At 40.7% G+C, this 16,666-nt stretch overlaps 1 protein-coding gene across 2 annotated transcripts in view; it reads left to right on the forward strand.

Moving 5' to 3' along the window:
• Positions 1-701: 701 nt before the first annotated feature.
• The window catches only part of LOC131404372 (uncharacterized), a 67,744-nt gene continuing 51,779 nt past the window's right edge, over positions 702-16,666 (forward strand). For both annotated transcript variants that reach the window (XM_058538967.1, XM_058538964.1), the window contains exon 1: positions 702-877. The gene's annotated coding sequence lies outside the window, so the exon portion shown is untranslated. The remainder of the gene's footprint in view (positions 878-16,666) is intronic.

The following is a 16,666-nucleotide window of genomic DNA, read 5'->3' on the forward strand; positions in this document are numbered from 1 at the left end:
GAAAACCATCTAAACATTCAACAGAAACCCTAGTACTGGGTCCACCCACTCTCTTAGCTCTCTACTCCCCCAATCTCAGGCTGATGGGACATTGCTTTCTCCTTTGTGGAGTCATTTATTCCACTCCTCCTGGAGCTCAGACTGCCTCCCAGTGTGTGTATGTGTGCACACGTGTGTGGCCACTGCTGTTTCTCCAAAGGGCTCACCTCTCTTCTGCCATTTTAGCAGGACACAGGAGGCAGCTCTCCCGCTCTCCCTCTCTCTCTCTCTTTCTCTCCCTGCCCCCAACTCAGCCTAGGCTTTTTCCTGTCTCTTAACTCCACCAGTGCAGCAGCAACTAGCTGAGCTGCTTGTGTGTGAGTGAGAGAGAGAGAGAGAGAGAGAGAAGAGAGAATGTGTGTGTGTGTGTGTGTGTGTGTGTGTGTGTCTGCGTGTGCAGCTAGGCCAAGCCTGTGAGCCTGCCTGTCACTGGAGAGTTTTAGTTTGCATTCAGAAGAAAGGAGGAGGGGAGACAAGGGGGGAGGAGGAAAAGGTGGAGGGGGGAGGAGTGGGGGGGCGCAGAGAAGGGAGGGAGAATGTCTTGTTTGTGGCTTGTCAGCAATTGCTTGAGACAAGCTTCCATGTGTGAAAGCTACTTGGCATGAATGCCTGGGCCGTACCAAGTGTCACCGCAGCAAGGGGGGAGTCAGAAGAAAAACAGATCAGACCAGAGCAGACAATAGGCCCCTAAAGTGTTCCCCCTAAGTTGCTTTGATGTTGTCCTAGTGTCTTGATACCAGGAGGCCAGGGATTGCAGGAAAAGGTTCTTTTTTGTCTTCATTCACTTTCCCCCCTCAGTTTCTGAAATGATTCTCCAGAATTTCTCCTCATAAAAAAGGTAAGAGCCCTAACAATTCCTTCTTCTGTGGCAGGCTTGTTCGCCGTGCTTGGAAGTGGGGGTCTCATTCCTGCGCTGCTCAGGAGGAGCGCTGGGGTCCTGCGATTGGAGCTCTTGCCTTGCCCCTGGAAGTCTTTCAAGGCGCTCAGGGCTGGGGATGGCCCCTCTTTTCTAGGGAACCCCAGTAACACGATCTGTGCCCCTGGGTTGGTGGGGCAGAAGGAGTGGATGGAGAGGGTGGGAGGAAGGTGTGAGGGTAGAGGATGTGAGAGAAAAAAGAGAGAGAGAAGCCTGAAAGAGAGGGAGAGAAGGGCAGAGCCCTGGTTCAGAGCAGCGCCTGCCCGGAGCCCAAGGAGGCCTTGCAAGCTCGGAGCTGTGCATTCTCGGGCTGAGCAAGGGCTGGCTGGGGCTCTGCCGAGTGCCTGCAGAGATTGCATCGAGCTTTGTGTGTGCGAGTGTGCCGTGGGTCTGTGTGTGTGTGTGCGTGTGTGGACTTCCCACACACGGCCCTGCCGTGCCTCGTTGTGAAGAGCAGGTACCCCAATCCTTAACACCCGAGCCCAGACTCTCCGAGGAAGAGCGGCATGGCAGGCAAGAAGGGAGAGCAAGAGAACTCTGCGGCAAGACAATCCAGAAACTTTTCCAGGCTCAGAGATTTCTCTGGTGATAGATACCGTAAAGAAGTTGTGGGGTGTTCCGTGCCTCAGTTTTCCCATCTGTAAAATCCAGAGAGCTGACCAGGGATGCTGCATGCCTCCCTGGGATTTGGTGAAGCAGAACAGATCATTATGTCTAAAACGCCTGGAGAAATCTTCAAGCTAGAAATGCTGTGGAATCACAAAGTAGAAGTGTTATCATTATTCTTGATCATCATCATCATGATAATAAAACCATCATTAAAGACACCCTGAGACAAATAGACTGGGGAACACAGATCAAGTGTCTGAGCATTTCTAAGGAAACAAAAAGCCTTTTTCCACCTGTTGGCTTCTGTCCTTTTCTCTTGTGTCTTTTCGTTAGATTTATTGGCTGATTTGTACAGAGAATGATGTGGGAGGGGTTGGGTTTTCCCCTTTCCTCCTCCCTTGTACATATATTTTTTAAAAAGAAGGTCAATGTAAGATGCCTGAGAGAGAAAATGTGCCTCCTGTTATAGTAGTTGCTTTAAGACCTTGTGTTTTCTGGTGCTGGCAGGGCATGCAGACACATCTGTAAACTCTACCTTGGAGGTTAAAGATTTTTATTGTGGCCTTTAGAGATTAAATGAGATTTATTTACAATCGCTGTTTATCAGAGAGTAAATATCTTACTGTGTGTGTGAGGGTAAGAATGTGAAGGCTGTTTACTCACTGGCGGTTTTGTGGATAAAACCTTTTGCTTTTTAAAGTGACATCTTGAGAGACGGGAGTAGAGAGCTAAAATCAGTGCCTAATATTCATCTTTAAAATTTTTTTAAAAGAGAAAAATGTCTGCTTGTTTTCGTGAATTGTGGATTTCCTTTCTTCTGTTGTTACACAGTGATTGTTTCAAGGCTCTCAGTTGTAGCTGTCTTTGAATTCTCTGGGGGAATTTTGCTTTCTTACCTAATTCTAGGTTTTCTGTGACTCTGCTACTTGTCCAAAAAAATCTGTAAAAGTCTGGGAGGCTGTGCCTCCTTCCATTCTAACTGCAAATGTTTATCAGACTGACTCCCTGTGATAGCTAGAAATTGAAGCAAAGCGCCAGCCCTGGTTGAGAATATTTATGTTCTTCCCATAGAGGCCTGGAGAACCTGACTTCTGGGTGTGGGAAAGGATGAAGGAAAGATATTTATTGGCCTGAATCTGGCAAAAAGCACCTCCTGCGGACTCCCCCCCATATAATGTTTCATTGGAATAGAACTGAACTTCATATTTTAAAACTTAATTGTTTTCTACTTTGTAAGCAGAAGATTTTACCATGGTTTGTCTCTGGCAAGATTTCAGGGTCCGGGTATCTTCCTAAAATGTTAGAGTTTCAGAACTGCAAGAGAAAAGAAAGGTTATTCATCGAGTTTTGAATGAGGACACTCAAGCAATGATCTGAGGGGGCTCAGTGAAGCTGCAGTAGCATCCAAACCACACCCCAGGGTTCAAAGCGCCCCGAGGGTCGCCATGCCAGCCACTCTTACCTGGCCTCCACACTTGATTTTGCAAGGCCCAGCACTGGGTCCAGCCAAAGATGGCCACCCTTTGGAGTTCTGCTTGCTGTGCTGGATTATAGCAGCACACTCAGCCCTGTTCATGGCACATGGCACAAATATGGCAAACACAGGTCACGACATGAGTTTGCGTGAATTCGTCCATGTCTTCATTTGTTTTTTCAACCAATATTTTAGGGCATTTACTATGCAGCAGACACCTTGCTGGGCACTGAGGATGAAGGAAGGAACAAGGCAGATGTGCCTTGCTCTCAGGAAGCTTGCAGTCTTGGTATACTCAACATTAACCACATAGTTAAACAAATTAGTGATTGTAATATTGATAATATATATTGAACAGCCTGCAGATACAGTCTCGGTATCCGCAGGGGATTGGTTCCAGGACCCCGGTGGATACCAGAATCCACTTGATGCTCACATCCCTTAGTTGGCCCTAGTTTTCCTTGGGTTCCCCGTCCGTGGATATGGAGGGCCAACTTACTATAATGCAGGACATAAAGTTATATAAGTTACTAACCTAAAGTTTGTAACTAGACATCAGGTGTCTTTTTCTCTTTCTGGTTGAGTTCTTCTTGCCCTAGCCAACTCCCATTCCACTGGTGGCATTCCTAGTCACACAGTTCAGCGTTTCCAAAGACAGTAGAAAATTCCCTCCTCTCCTCTTTCTCCCTCCCTCTCTCTCCACACAATACAACAGAGACACAAATAATACCTGCTAACCCTTTACACTTGTACTACTAAATAACTTCACACTCGTAGTGGGCGGGCCTATATAACAGTCATTATCTGGGTGATTCCCATTAGTTATAGCCTCTGTGCACTGTTAAACCCTAATGGGTGTTGGAGGAGACAACATACAGTTAGGGAGGCTCATGTCTCAGTTTACTTATTCCACAGTTCTTCCAGTTAATATTAAACTCTCAGCTGCGGGGAAACGCCACCATTATCACTGTCGTCTTGGAATTCCGAAGACAAAAGTGAAATGAAATGGCTTTTCCCATTCCTCCCAACAAGGACACATATCTATAAAGGGAAAACATTTTAAAAACCTCTTCAATAGGTCCCATTTTGGTTGGGTTATTAAAATATTACTGGTTTGATGAGGTTAAAGGTAGGAGCATCTTCCTCCACACCCCCTCCTTTTGCGGTCTTGCTTGGAGAGACTATATGGTTAAAATGCCAGTCATTTTCATGGAGGCAAATTTGTATTAATGCTTATATCACCATTTTTTGCATTGTGTCCTTCGCTAGTACTCAGAGGAGTATTGTCAATCCATCTTTTTTTTTTTGGATTAATTTAGTAGTTTAAAAGGAAGACAGACATGCCCACCCACACCTAAATCACAGGTTTGGTGACTATACTTTGGGAACCCACACAGGTTGCGTGGTTAAATCATGTGATGAGCAAAATAAGAGTGATTTCTATGCCCCCATCGTTGTTACACGGTATGCAGTGAAGTTGACACTGGAGCAACACTGGAGCGACACCCTCTCCAGAGCTTGCCATGGTTGTCTGCATTTGGCACCTGTGGCCATTTCTTCTCCTGTGAGCAGTATGACTTCATTTGCAAGGCTTTGATCACTTCCGACACACTTCCCCCATGTGTTACTCACTGGGGAGCTGTCTCTGGGGAAGGCAATCTGAGTCGGCCTTGGAAGAGTAATCCAGAGAGGAGTAATCTGAGTGGGGAGTTAAGAAGTGAATAAAACAAGGATCTGGTTGGGGGAAAGAGTAACAGAAGTGGGGAGCCAGACGGCAGTGATCCAGGTCATCCTCAACTCTGGGGTAATAAAATGAAGACTGTGATGACATTTAAAAAGGTGCGATGTGTGGGTACTGTGTGTAAATAAAAATGCTAGAGTCTCTAGTCCGAATGAAGGTGAAACCAACAAACGTATGGGACAGTCCCCAGACTTGTTGGTTACAAATACTGCCTTTGCATGTAGTTATATTGAAAGGAATTTTGTGGGCTTTTCCCCCCAAGAGACATAAATATAAGAAGTAAAATGGAAAATTTCTCCATTTCTTTTAAGCCTTGACATTTTAATGCACCTTAAAATGATATCTGCTTTGTCCTCTCTTGTAATAGCCCTGTGAATTAAGTAATATTGTTATCCCTCTGCTGTATTTGAGTAAGGTTATGTGACTCATCCAAGGACTCACAAGAAAATAAGGGGCAAGATGGCCAGCTGATTAAATCTACGTGTTAGGCCAAGTCTCTTCAAAAGATGAGAAGCAAAGAAGTGAGGTCATCACCATGATACTCAGGTCAAAGGTACTGTGTTCACATGGCATTTAAAATAGTTGCCTTAGTTTTAGCCCCTTTTTTTAAAGACTAACGTTTAGAGTGTTGATCAAAAAAGGCATCTCCAATTCTCATTTAATAATGACATGTTTCTTTACAAAGTACATTGGACCGGGTTCTGGTTTTGGCTCCCCGTTCTACTTCTCTGGACCTCTTTTAGAATGAGGGGATTGGACTAAATCTTCTTTAATTTTCCTTCTAGCTCTGTTATTCAGTATTTCTCTGATTCTATAAATAGGATCTTCTATGAATCTGGTCTTTTTGTCACTTGATACGAGGCCCAATTCAAGAACTATGGTTCCCAAAGGGGAAATGTGAGTTTTGTGGATATAGGGATTCATTCCTATAGATCCATACAAACTATGTTGATGTTTTGAAGTGAAAAGCACAATAGGAAAAAGTGGGATCTTAATTTATGGATTTTAAGAGAATTTGCTAGTCAGCATGCAGGCACATGTGCAAGGAGACTGAAGAACCATTTTCAAAAGAACAGGCTGTTTTGAATGCATGTCTTCCTGTATAATAAGTATGAATTTAAAATGGACGGGCACTGGGCACATCTCTTAGCTTCACCATTCTCACTGCTTTTTCATAGAAACCGTGCTGTTCCTTTTTGTATTATGCTTACGTATTGTTTCAAGGAGGCAAGGGTCCAGTTTAAGCAACTGTAGTGCTGATGATACATGCTATGCATTTAACACTATGCTTTTGGGGATGACAGGACTATTGACAATCTTTGTGATATGCAACTTCTGAAAGATATTGCTAAAGACTTGCTGATATGATGATATATATTACGTATACCTTTAGGATGTGAGTAATAAACTGCTTCTGAAATGTGGTCAAGAGTGGGACAGAGAGGTAGAGAGCGAATGACGTTTTCATTAATCATGCTTTCTGTGAGTAATTCCAAGCACGAGTCATTTGAAACTGGTTAAACCTTTGAAAAGACATAATTATAAATTTTACGTGGTAGCTCTTAATGCAATTTTTAGAACCCCAGAGTAAGTCCTTCTACCATGTTATAGGAATATCCTTTGCTTGCAGCAAAGGAGACCAGTTTAAGGCTGTTTTGATGATTAGCAAATCACTGAATTGGTCTTATTTCTAACTGAAAAAAATAGTATGTAAGATATAATTACTTTCTAACTGGGGAAGGGAATTTTGAAGACCATATATAATAATTTTTTGACTTATCTTGTTCCTTTATTCTTGGTTGCTTAAAATTCCTAATATTGGATATCTTGCTTAACTTCTTAACAACCCTAAGAAGTAGATACACACGAGAAATGTACTGTTGACTTTAAAGATGGAAAAACAGGACTAGGTTTGTGAAATGGTATACCAGCAAGCTTTATAGAATGTAAGGATATACTCTTTAGAAGTATGTGAAATATTTTCTTATTGAGGAATGCTAAACTATAAAGGCAAAGAAAAGTATATTCTATATATTGTTGTGGCAATCTAATTTTTAACGATATAAGTAATTATCAAAAGTATTTCTATGTTATTCACAAAGATTCAAAATGCCTCTAATCTAAAGCTTTGGAGAGCTTTAGTAATTTCTATGAAAACCATAATCACTCTTTTTCTTGAAAAATAAACACATAAACTCAAAATTAACAGAAATGGCAATTGAAAGAAGCCAAGCCATCATTTGCTCAGAAAAAAAAAACTTGTGAATCTTGAGGTAGCTTTATCTTATCTAATATTAGATATATTGGACTTTCTCTTCTCCTTGGGGCTTGTGTAGTTAGTAGATTTTTGAGGAGAAAAATTTTGCTGAGGATCTATGGACAAAGGACTTTTTTTTTTTTTTTTTTTTGTGAGGAAGATTAACCCTGAGCTAACATCCGAGGCCAATCCTCTTCTTTTTTTGCTGAGGAATATTGGCCCTGGGCTAACATCCGTGCCCAACTTCCTCTATTTTATATGGGATGCCGCCACAGCATGGCTTGACAAGCAGCACATTGGTGAGCGCCTGGGATCCAAACCCGTGAACCCGGGCCACCAAAGTGGAGCGCCGGCACGCACCCAACTGCTACAACACCGGGCCGGCGGAGACAAAGGACTTTTTCAATGCAGGTCAAGGGCATACTTTCTCTAAGCATGCCTGGATTGGTGGTTTATTCTGTAGAAGTCCATGACATACTGGAGTGTTTAAGGCAACCATAGTCCAAAGAATGCAGGATTTTAGCTCCTGTGCCAGTGCCCAGGCTACTACCTCTGCCTGGAACATCCTTTGTCTCTTCCAAGCCAACTCGCACTGCTCCTTCAAGACTCATCCTGGGCTTTTCTTCTGGGAAGCTTCTTAGACCCAAACCACCCTATCTCTGCTCCACCACCTCCTGGGCTGGGAGTACACTTACCTGGCCCTTATCACACTGCACTGGAATTGTCTGCCTCCTACTCTGGGCTGTGGCCTCCTCAAGGACTGGACTGTTTTTAGTTTTTGTACCCCTGATGCCTAGCACAGGGTGAAACAGAGCAGGTGATCAATAAAAGCTGTTGAATGAATAAACAGTTCACATTGAAATCTAGCTTATTAATAAATTTAACCAAATACAAAAAGAATGAGGTAAAAATCTTAAATTATACCACGTTATGTCCTATATTAAAAAAAAAGGAAATTTCTTCTTTTAGGTTATTCACTCTTCTCCCACTTTGCAGAGAATAAATGACACATTCATAATGAAGTATTTTGTATACCCCTGAATCTTCTCTTTTTTTATGCCCACCTTTTCTTCTCTAAAGCTTGTTTGTCATGTTTCCCACTCTTGGACCTTGTGGTTCCCTTACCTAATAGTTTATATTTTTATGTCAAATAATCACAGATGATAAATGAGTTGGTGTAGTTTGTCTTGATAGTTAGGTAGTAGCTAAAGAGGAGAAGTTTTTTCTGTCTCAGAAATGGGGAAAATAAAGTGAGCTTTGAGGAAGTCTGGACAATCAGAGGATAGTAAGGTGAATGACTGACTTCCAGGAATCTGCAATTGTGACCCATCTGAAACAAAGAAGGGGACAATACAATTTAATTTTTATCTTCTAAAAAATTTAAGTGCTGAACTCTCTAGAAAAGGCCTTCTGGTGGCAAAGAACTGATTGAAGTTTCCTCAAGAAAAGGGGCATTCATTGTGAGGATGCTCACAGGTGGAGCCTGGAATCAGAACTGGAAATCTTTCAGGTGCTGAGGCAGCTCTCAGGACACCCTCTTGTGTCACTCTCATCCTCTCACTGTGCATTTGCTGTACTGGGGCCCGTTGTGCTACCTGCTGGTTTAGCCTTCTAGCTGTATTCTGGGTAACCTCTCTCAATCTCTTAGCTTTTGCTTACACCTAATTGTGTTTCTTTGACTTGCTAAGATCCCCATGTTCAGAACTCTGCTCCCTCCACCCTGCCTCCTTCAGGGCTTCTTCCTCGTGGCTTCTTTCCTTATATTCTGTCATTTGTAGTTTTCCCTGATAATTGTTTCATTCTCTCAGAATCCCCTAATTCAGATTCCCAACAAAGAATCCAATTAACCCAACTCGTCTTTTCATTGCGGTGTCTTATAGATCCCTAACCAGCCTATGGTAGAAGTTGCCTAAGGGTCAGATGCACAACTGTAGTCCAAGATGCTGTGGCAAAGGGAGGTGGGTATGGGCAGAGGGTTTGTCACTTGGTATAAAACTGGGTTGCCTTTTAGTAGGAGCTATAGAAGGGCCATCTTCCCTTCCATGTAGCTGGCAACAAATGTACTTAACATATCTAATGTAAGTCTATTAGGGAAGTCTAAGAAATTAAGGATAACCAGATTATTAAAAATTAAAATGTTTCATGGATGACAATTAGCACAGCTGAGATAAGAAGACCATGGGAACAAAATAGAAAATTTTTAACTAGGAAAAGAAATAGGGATAGGAAAGTGTATTAGAGTTAGTTCTTAGTATGAGTGACATCATTTCATAATTTTATTAAAAAGCAAGAGTAGATAAATAATGAAAGTGAGAATATATTGACAGGGATCTCAGAGGCTAGTTTAAAAAGCAAGCATAATCATGGAATTGGGGACCAGGGTGAGATAAATAGGAATACTAACCTTCTTAGGGAGTTTCTGCCTATGCTTTCTTCCTATATTTTCTTCCTCTACTTCACTATTCTGTACTTGATCTCTCTTATCTTTAGCTTCTGGAACAACCTGTTATGAACTAGTGGTGTGACCTTGGGCTAGTTATTCTCTCTGAAACTCAATTTACTCATCTGTAAAATAGGCATAATGATTATTATTTCAATAGCTTATTATAAGAATTAAATTAGATGGCATAATATATTTAAAGTGATGGGTGCACATTACCTAGGATGTAGTAGGTGTTCAGTCAATTGTAGCAATTATTCTAGCACATTGGAAGGACATGTTGACTGAATAATGTGCTGAGCAAAATTTTGCTTGTTATATCATTTATTCCTTATAACAATCCTGAAGGACTTATATTATTGTTTCTACTTTATGAATGAGGATACAAAATAATACTTAATTGAGTATTTGCTGTGTGCAAAGCTGAGTTAAACGCTTTCATGTGTTGTCTTATTTAAATTAAGATAGGTGATATTAATGTCTTCATCTCATTGTTGAGGAAACTGAGGTCTAAAGAGTTTAACTTGCCCGTGATCGTACAACTAGTAAGAGACAATCAGAGCTTGTTCGTAAGTCTGTCTGAACTTGGGTCAGTCTGACTCCAGAGTTTTCCAAAGTAACACAGTTGATGAATGTGAATGTGACTGAGTCAAGATTCAGGTCTTGTTTAGGACAGCACTTCTGCAGTTCACTATGAGAGATACATGCTGACTGAATAAAGGATAGTGGTAGGCACACACATAGTTACCCTGCATCTGAATCTGGATGCCATGATTAGACAGACAAGGGCAAATTTTGGAAAGGGTACAAAGGGGAAAATTTTTTAAATAATTAAAATATGTCAAACAAGGTCTCTCAGACCTGATGAAATGATTTAACAAACATGTGTTGAATATCTATTGTGTGTCAGGCGATGAAAACTGAGCTTTGCATTGTAGGGAATGCAAGATGAGTAAGGCTCTATCCCTCCTCTTGCTTTCATTCTAGTGGAGAGAGATAGATGCTCACACAACTAGTTGTAAAGCATATAGCAATGGATCAAAGAACTATGGTAGTCGAGAGAGAGAACAATTAATTTGGTGGTGAAGGGAATGGTGGTGGAAGGAATTGGGGAAGGCTTCATGCAGGGGATAACATTAGCAATGATCTTTGAGGAGACAAATACAGAAGTACTAGAAGCCTTCCATAGTCTCCTTTTTCTTCATGCCAATGATTTTATAAAGGGTGGTATAAAGTAGCTAACTATTGTAGTAATAAACTGCCAGATAATAGTGTTTTCTAAGATTAGGTTTTTTGACTAAAGTGGAGAAATATCTATCCTGACTAATCATAAGAATATATTGGAATTTTCCTGGTCTGCACCTACACATATTTCTATTGAAGGAATCAGAAAATGAAATCCTCTGTTCTATGCATCATAGGCTGGAGATAGTTGTCCAGCAATCCAATAAGGACCTACAAATCCCTCAAGTGGCCAAACAGTACACCAGTATCAGCTCTCAGCTGTACTGTGTGTTGTTAAGTAGTACTAACATACTGGCAGGTGGGTCATTTATTCATCTACTCTTTGATGGGAGATTTTACTCTGTAGCTGAGAATTCCCAATTTTCCTTACAAAGAATATCAGGCTTACTGAATTTTTTTTTGAGGCAGTCCTAATTTAAAACATTCTGTCTTATCCCCATAAGTATATTCATGATTGGTAGTCTACGTGTTCTGATTGTTATTTCAGGTTGTTAATTAAATTGAGTTTCTACATCCTAATCCTGTTTCAAGAGGTCAAGTAGACATCTTCTGCATGTAGACTTTATCCATTAGCAGTGAGAATGTACATACTCGTCTTTACCCTGCTAGGTACAAACCCAGCCAAGATCTCTTGTTTCGTTTTGGTTTGGTTTTTTGCTTGGACCTCCTTTTCCCAGACTCTGTTGATGGATATTATGCTCATCCTTCCTTCAAGGCCTGCCTCAAATGCTGCTTTCCTCACAGTCTTTCTCGATTTCTAGAGCCTGAGGAATCTCTTCAGCCCCACAGTGTCCATGTTATCTTATACTTTTCTTGAAATGATCGTACTAGCTACATGTATTCTCTATCACAAATCCCTTAATAGGTGATAAACAAGAGGGCAGGGCTTTAGGTTCTAATCACTTGTGTATCCCTCAAAACACCCAACAGGGTTCTTGCCTTACAAGTGGTCGGTGCTCAGAGATGTTTATTGAACTGAACTGAGCTGAATTCTTGAATTCTTGGATTGCCTTTGGGTATGCTAACATTGATGTCTGAGCCCCAGTGTCTTTTTGGAAAAGAAACATGGCTTTAAAAAAAATATGTCTTAACTGATTTTAGGGTGAAAGAAACCATGTAATATAAACAGTAATTGTAATTATTATTAATAAGCATCATTAAAATAGCATGAACTGATAGAATTACTTCCTTTGCTTGCTTTTGCTGGCAGAGTGGGCAGGCTTGATAAACTAACTGGTCTTTTCCATCTCTAATATCTATGATTCTTTGAAATTTTATATAGACAAGTGCAAGCTAATGTACACTGGAAGGAACAATTGAAACAGCTCATACTCACTGATGGGCTCTGAATTACTCTACTTGTAAGTGCTCAGGAAAAAGATCTCAGATTCATTGTGGATTGCTCAATGGAGACATCTGCTCGCTGTGCAGTGGCAGTCGGAAGAATGAATGAGATATAATAGGCTGTATTAACTTTGAGAATGGGATAAAGAATAATGCAGAAAATAATATAGTGCACATAATTTGGCATTGACTATTTCTGTAATTACAATAAAACATTTTAATGATATACACTGATGTTATGACTTCACCTTAAAATCAGAATTCAGCATTGGATCCTGTCATTTCAAAGAAAACAAAGCAGAAATACAAAGGATCCAGAGAAAAACAACAGACTGTCTCCAAGACATATAAGGGATTTGCCTGTGATGAAAAACTAAAAAGACAAGGATATTTTAACTTGGATAAAGGGGAAAAAAATGACATTGTATAAATTTATTTAAAATTAATGAAAGTTTCAGAAAATTGTTAGAGCTAGCTTCTGATTATCCTTGGTAATGGAGGTCAGAGATAGGCAGGATAATTGAAATCCCTGATAATCTCCAAGCCTCATTTTAGCTATTAGTTGCAGCATCCTGTCCTATGAAAAGTTTTAATAGACACACAAATACAAGTCACAGCAGCCCGGGGTTTGTGATCTAAACAGCCCATGAGAAAGGCAGCCTGAGGTGCTGGGGAGCACACAGAATTTGGAATAAGGCGGCCGGGGTTCTAGTCCCTACTCTCTGTTTATCATCTGTACAAACTTGAGTGAGATGCTTAACTTCTATGAGAGCGAGTTCCCTCATCTGTAAAATGGAGATAACAGTAATATTTATTTTATGAGTTTGTTGGGAGAACTAAATGAGCTAACTGGAAGTGGTTGGTGAGCTGTGATGGGTGATGTTGAGAGCTGGTTGTTAAGAGTGCTTGCTTTCCCATTTGACTTGCCTGCGGACGTGGCTCCCAGCACCTGGGGGCTTTCACCACGCTTTTCCTTCTCTTGAATCTTCTACTGCTTATGTTCATGGCAGGAGATTTTAGAAAAGGTGTGCAACATTTCCTTCATCTCCAGAATCATCGCAGCATGCCTATTACCTTGGTGCCAGAAAGCCTTAAGATAATTTTGCGTATGTTTGTATTAATGCATGATTATTTAAAGGTTACCTCCCATAATTTTCACAATAGCCCTTTGAAGTGCATACTGCGATTATCCTCATCTTCCAGATGCAAACACTGAGGCACAGACAATTTGCTTAAGGATGCATAGTAATGAGAGAATAAAGAGTCAAACCCATGCTCTCTTGCCTCTGGGTTGATTTACAAGTCTAGAAAACTGACTTGTGTGACTATACTGGTCCCTTCCCTGGGGAGCAACTGGCCTTTCCTTATTTTCTAGGAACTCCTACTCTATCCTTTGGCATCCAATTCAGAACTCACCTATGCCAAGGACCCCATCCTTAGCCTTCTCTTCCCCTGGAAGAAGTCATCTTCTCTGCCTTAGCACCCTGTGTCGTAGCTCTTCATGTACTATTATGTTAACGATGGTAGAAACCCTTAACCTCTATTCAATTAATAGTTGATGATTTAGTTGAGCAAGTTAGTCAAAGCAGAAATCATACAAAATGATGGAATCATTCCTTAAGTCTTTATTTCAACTTAAAACATCTCTCAAGTTTTTGACGTAGGGCCAAGGCCTCGTCTCTTGAGTTTAGGGCCTCCCATTAGAGCTCTGCTTCCTATTTCTTGTGTAAGTCACATTTCTGAGGCTTTCGCAATTATTTTGTCTTGGTTTCTTCAAAGTGGAGCAAGATCTCAAAGACATTTTGTGAAGCAATCAGATTCTTCCAGATTTAATGATGTTTTACAGTTGGCTCTCCCATGCCTAAGTTGACAGCACAGTTTTTAGTAAGACACCTTTAATGTCCCTTTCCCAAACATTCAACCAAGATCTTATAGAAACAACTTGTCTCTTTTGCACTCATATTTCATTACTTTAAGAAAGTTTAATTAAATTGTGCAATTACAATGATAGGAAGAACTAGCATAAGTAGGTTTGGGAGCAAAAGCACTGACTTCTGGTGAGCAGACCACCCCACCAGTGGAAGTAGCAGAGGGCAGACATCCTAGAGCAGCCAACAAGCTGTGATCACTCAGCATGTCGTGGGCCTTATGTCTGCATTTACAGAGGGAATGGAGACCGCCGATTAATCAGTTAAATGTTGGTCACTTAAGAGAGGTCCTGCTCAGTGTGGCTTCTGTTCCATGTCTGGCCTAGAGGTTGAATGCCTTGAAGGTCTAGATTTTATCTTTATCTTTCTAGTTAGTCCCAGAACCTAGCGCAGTGATGGGTTTCCTAGCCCTCAATAAACAATGACTAACTAGCTAACTGACCTTACCAACAAAAACAAAACTCAGCTTTGCCCCTGCACATCTGGCCTAAGCAACAACGTACTGTCCAGAAGTTGGATTAGGGAGACGGAGAAAGAGCTAGCAAATGAATTTCTGCTATTGCTGTAAGATAAGATGATGTATACCATTAAGTAGTTAAATGGAAGGCAGCTATAAAGCAGGATTTTGTGCAATATGTAATTAACCTGGGTAACTGATTAGCACACAATAACAGTGAGACAACATGCTTGATAACATTTTACAAAGAATTAAATATGTTCTTACGTGAGGAAAAATCCACACTTACAACCACAGTATCTGACTACAAAAAGCCTCTCTGATGATTATGTTCAGGCCTAGCTAGGAAAAGAAAAAATTTCCCTGACTACTATATCCTTGCGGCATTGAGTTTATTATATGCTTTTTGTGACAAAGTAAAGCATCTTGAATTGAGCACCAGAAGAGGAAAGAAGTCAGATCTGAAGGATATTAAACTTGACAAAGACATTCTGTGGTAGGCGATTGGTTTGGGTTTTCTGATGAGGGTAGAGTGTTGGTGATGGCAGAGATATCCTCTCTCCTAAGATAAAACAGGCAAAAACATTTAGCCTTGTGCTCAATAAATGTTTGAACCAAAATACACTGAGAAGCAGAGTTTGAAAATTACAGCAAGTTTACATGACCACAGGAAATGGGATGAGAAAGAATACATATACATATATATTATAGAGAGAGAGAATGTGTGTGTGTGTGTGTGTGTGTGTGTGTGTGTGTGTGCGTAGAATAGAAATAACCCTCCATAGGATCTGGTGTGAACCTTCTCATTCATTTTCCATATTGAGAATCTGTAGGTCAGTTCCAGTTACTAATTCTTGAGGACCCCCTGTTCCTCAAGAGGTTATGAAGCTGTTGTCTAGAAAGGGAAGAATGGAATTAACATTGTACTGAGCACTCATTGTGTGCCAGTTGTTATTCTAAGTGTTTAATATATGTTAGCATATTCATTTGAATATAAGTTGAAATTGATTTTTGTAAAGACCTACATTCCTTTATGTGCCACTATGAAAGAAAAAAAAAACACTCCCAATTAAACTATGGCACACCATCAATGTTAAAGTGCGTCTTGAGTTCAGAGCTATTAAAATGTGAAAAATATGCGTCTTAGACTCAACAAGATATGGTATCTCATTTAATCCTCCCAATAACCCTTAAACTAAGTATTAATATTGCCAGATGAAGAAAGTGAGGCTCATAGAAGTCAAGTAATTTGCCTCAAGTCAAGTAGCAGGTAAATGTCAGAGCTGGAGTTTGAGACCCAAATTATTCTGTCTCCAATCTAGTGCCCTTTCTATGGTGCTGATTGAAATCAGTGCTTGCCCAGGACTCAGAGATTTTAAAAAATAAATAATAAAAACATTGTATTCTACTAAAAGCATTTAATGTTGGATTTATCTCCTAAAGACCTTTCCTCGGTGGGGGGCAAGGGGGGACTGTGAGCGACACTGGAGTTAATGACAGCCATGGATTTCTAAGGTAGAAGGAAAATTTGAGTTCCTCTGGTCCAGTCTCTGTCTGGTGCTTGAACCTCTGATGGTGATACTCTGCCAAGGAGCCACGCGGTGTCTGAGAAGCCCCAGCAAGACAGGCCACCCAGCAGCTCGATGCACCTTTTGTGAGCTTTTCTTTCATCTCCTCACTGGTCCTAGTTCTGTCTGTGGAGACACAGAGTTGGCTTCACTGTCTTGACACCACATGGCCCTTCCTATATTTGAAAGTAACTATGAGGGTCCCTCTAAGACTTCTTTTCTCCAAGTTGAACATTCTGAGTTCCTTATAGGACATGATATAGAAATCTCTTTCTGGCTGCTATAGTGAATACACTTTAGTTTGTCTGTATTCCTTTTACAGAGGGGCATTCAGAATTGATCATCTTGCTCCACATGGAATAGAGAACTATCACCTCCCTTACTTTAGGTACCCTGCTTCTCTTGGTACAACCTGTAAGCTCATTTGATTTTTTCCAGCACCTCATCACATAAGTATAAACTCCTCCTTGTCCCACTCGTTCTTTTTCCTTTTTTTTTGTTTTAACACATGCTGCCGTGAAGGCAACCTGGACTTTAAAATTCATTTTGTTAGAATTGACATTTTGAGGGTTTCCTACTTTGGATTTTTTTTTTTTTTTTTGCATTTGATGGTTGTCTCTCCCAATTTTGTAACATCCACAAATGAGA

This window comes from Diceros bicornis, chromosome 4 (assembly GCF_020826845.1).
Source record: "Diceros bicornis minor isolate mBicDic1 chromosome 4, mDicBic1.mat.cur, whole genome shotgun sequence".
In the NCBI taxonomy this organism is placed as follows: domain Eukaryota; kingdom Metazoa; phylum Chordata; class Mammalia; order Perissodactyla; family Rhinocerotidae; genus Diceros; species Diceros bicornis.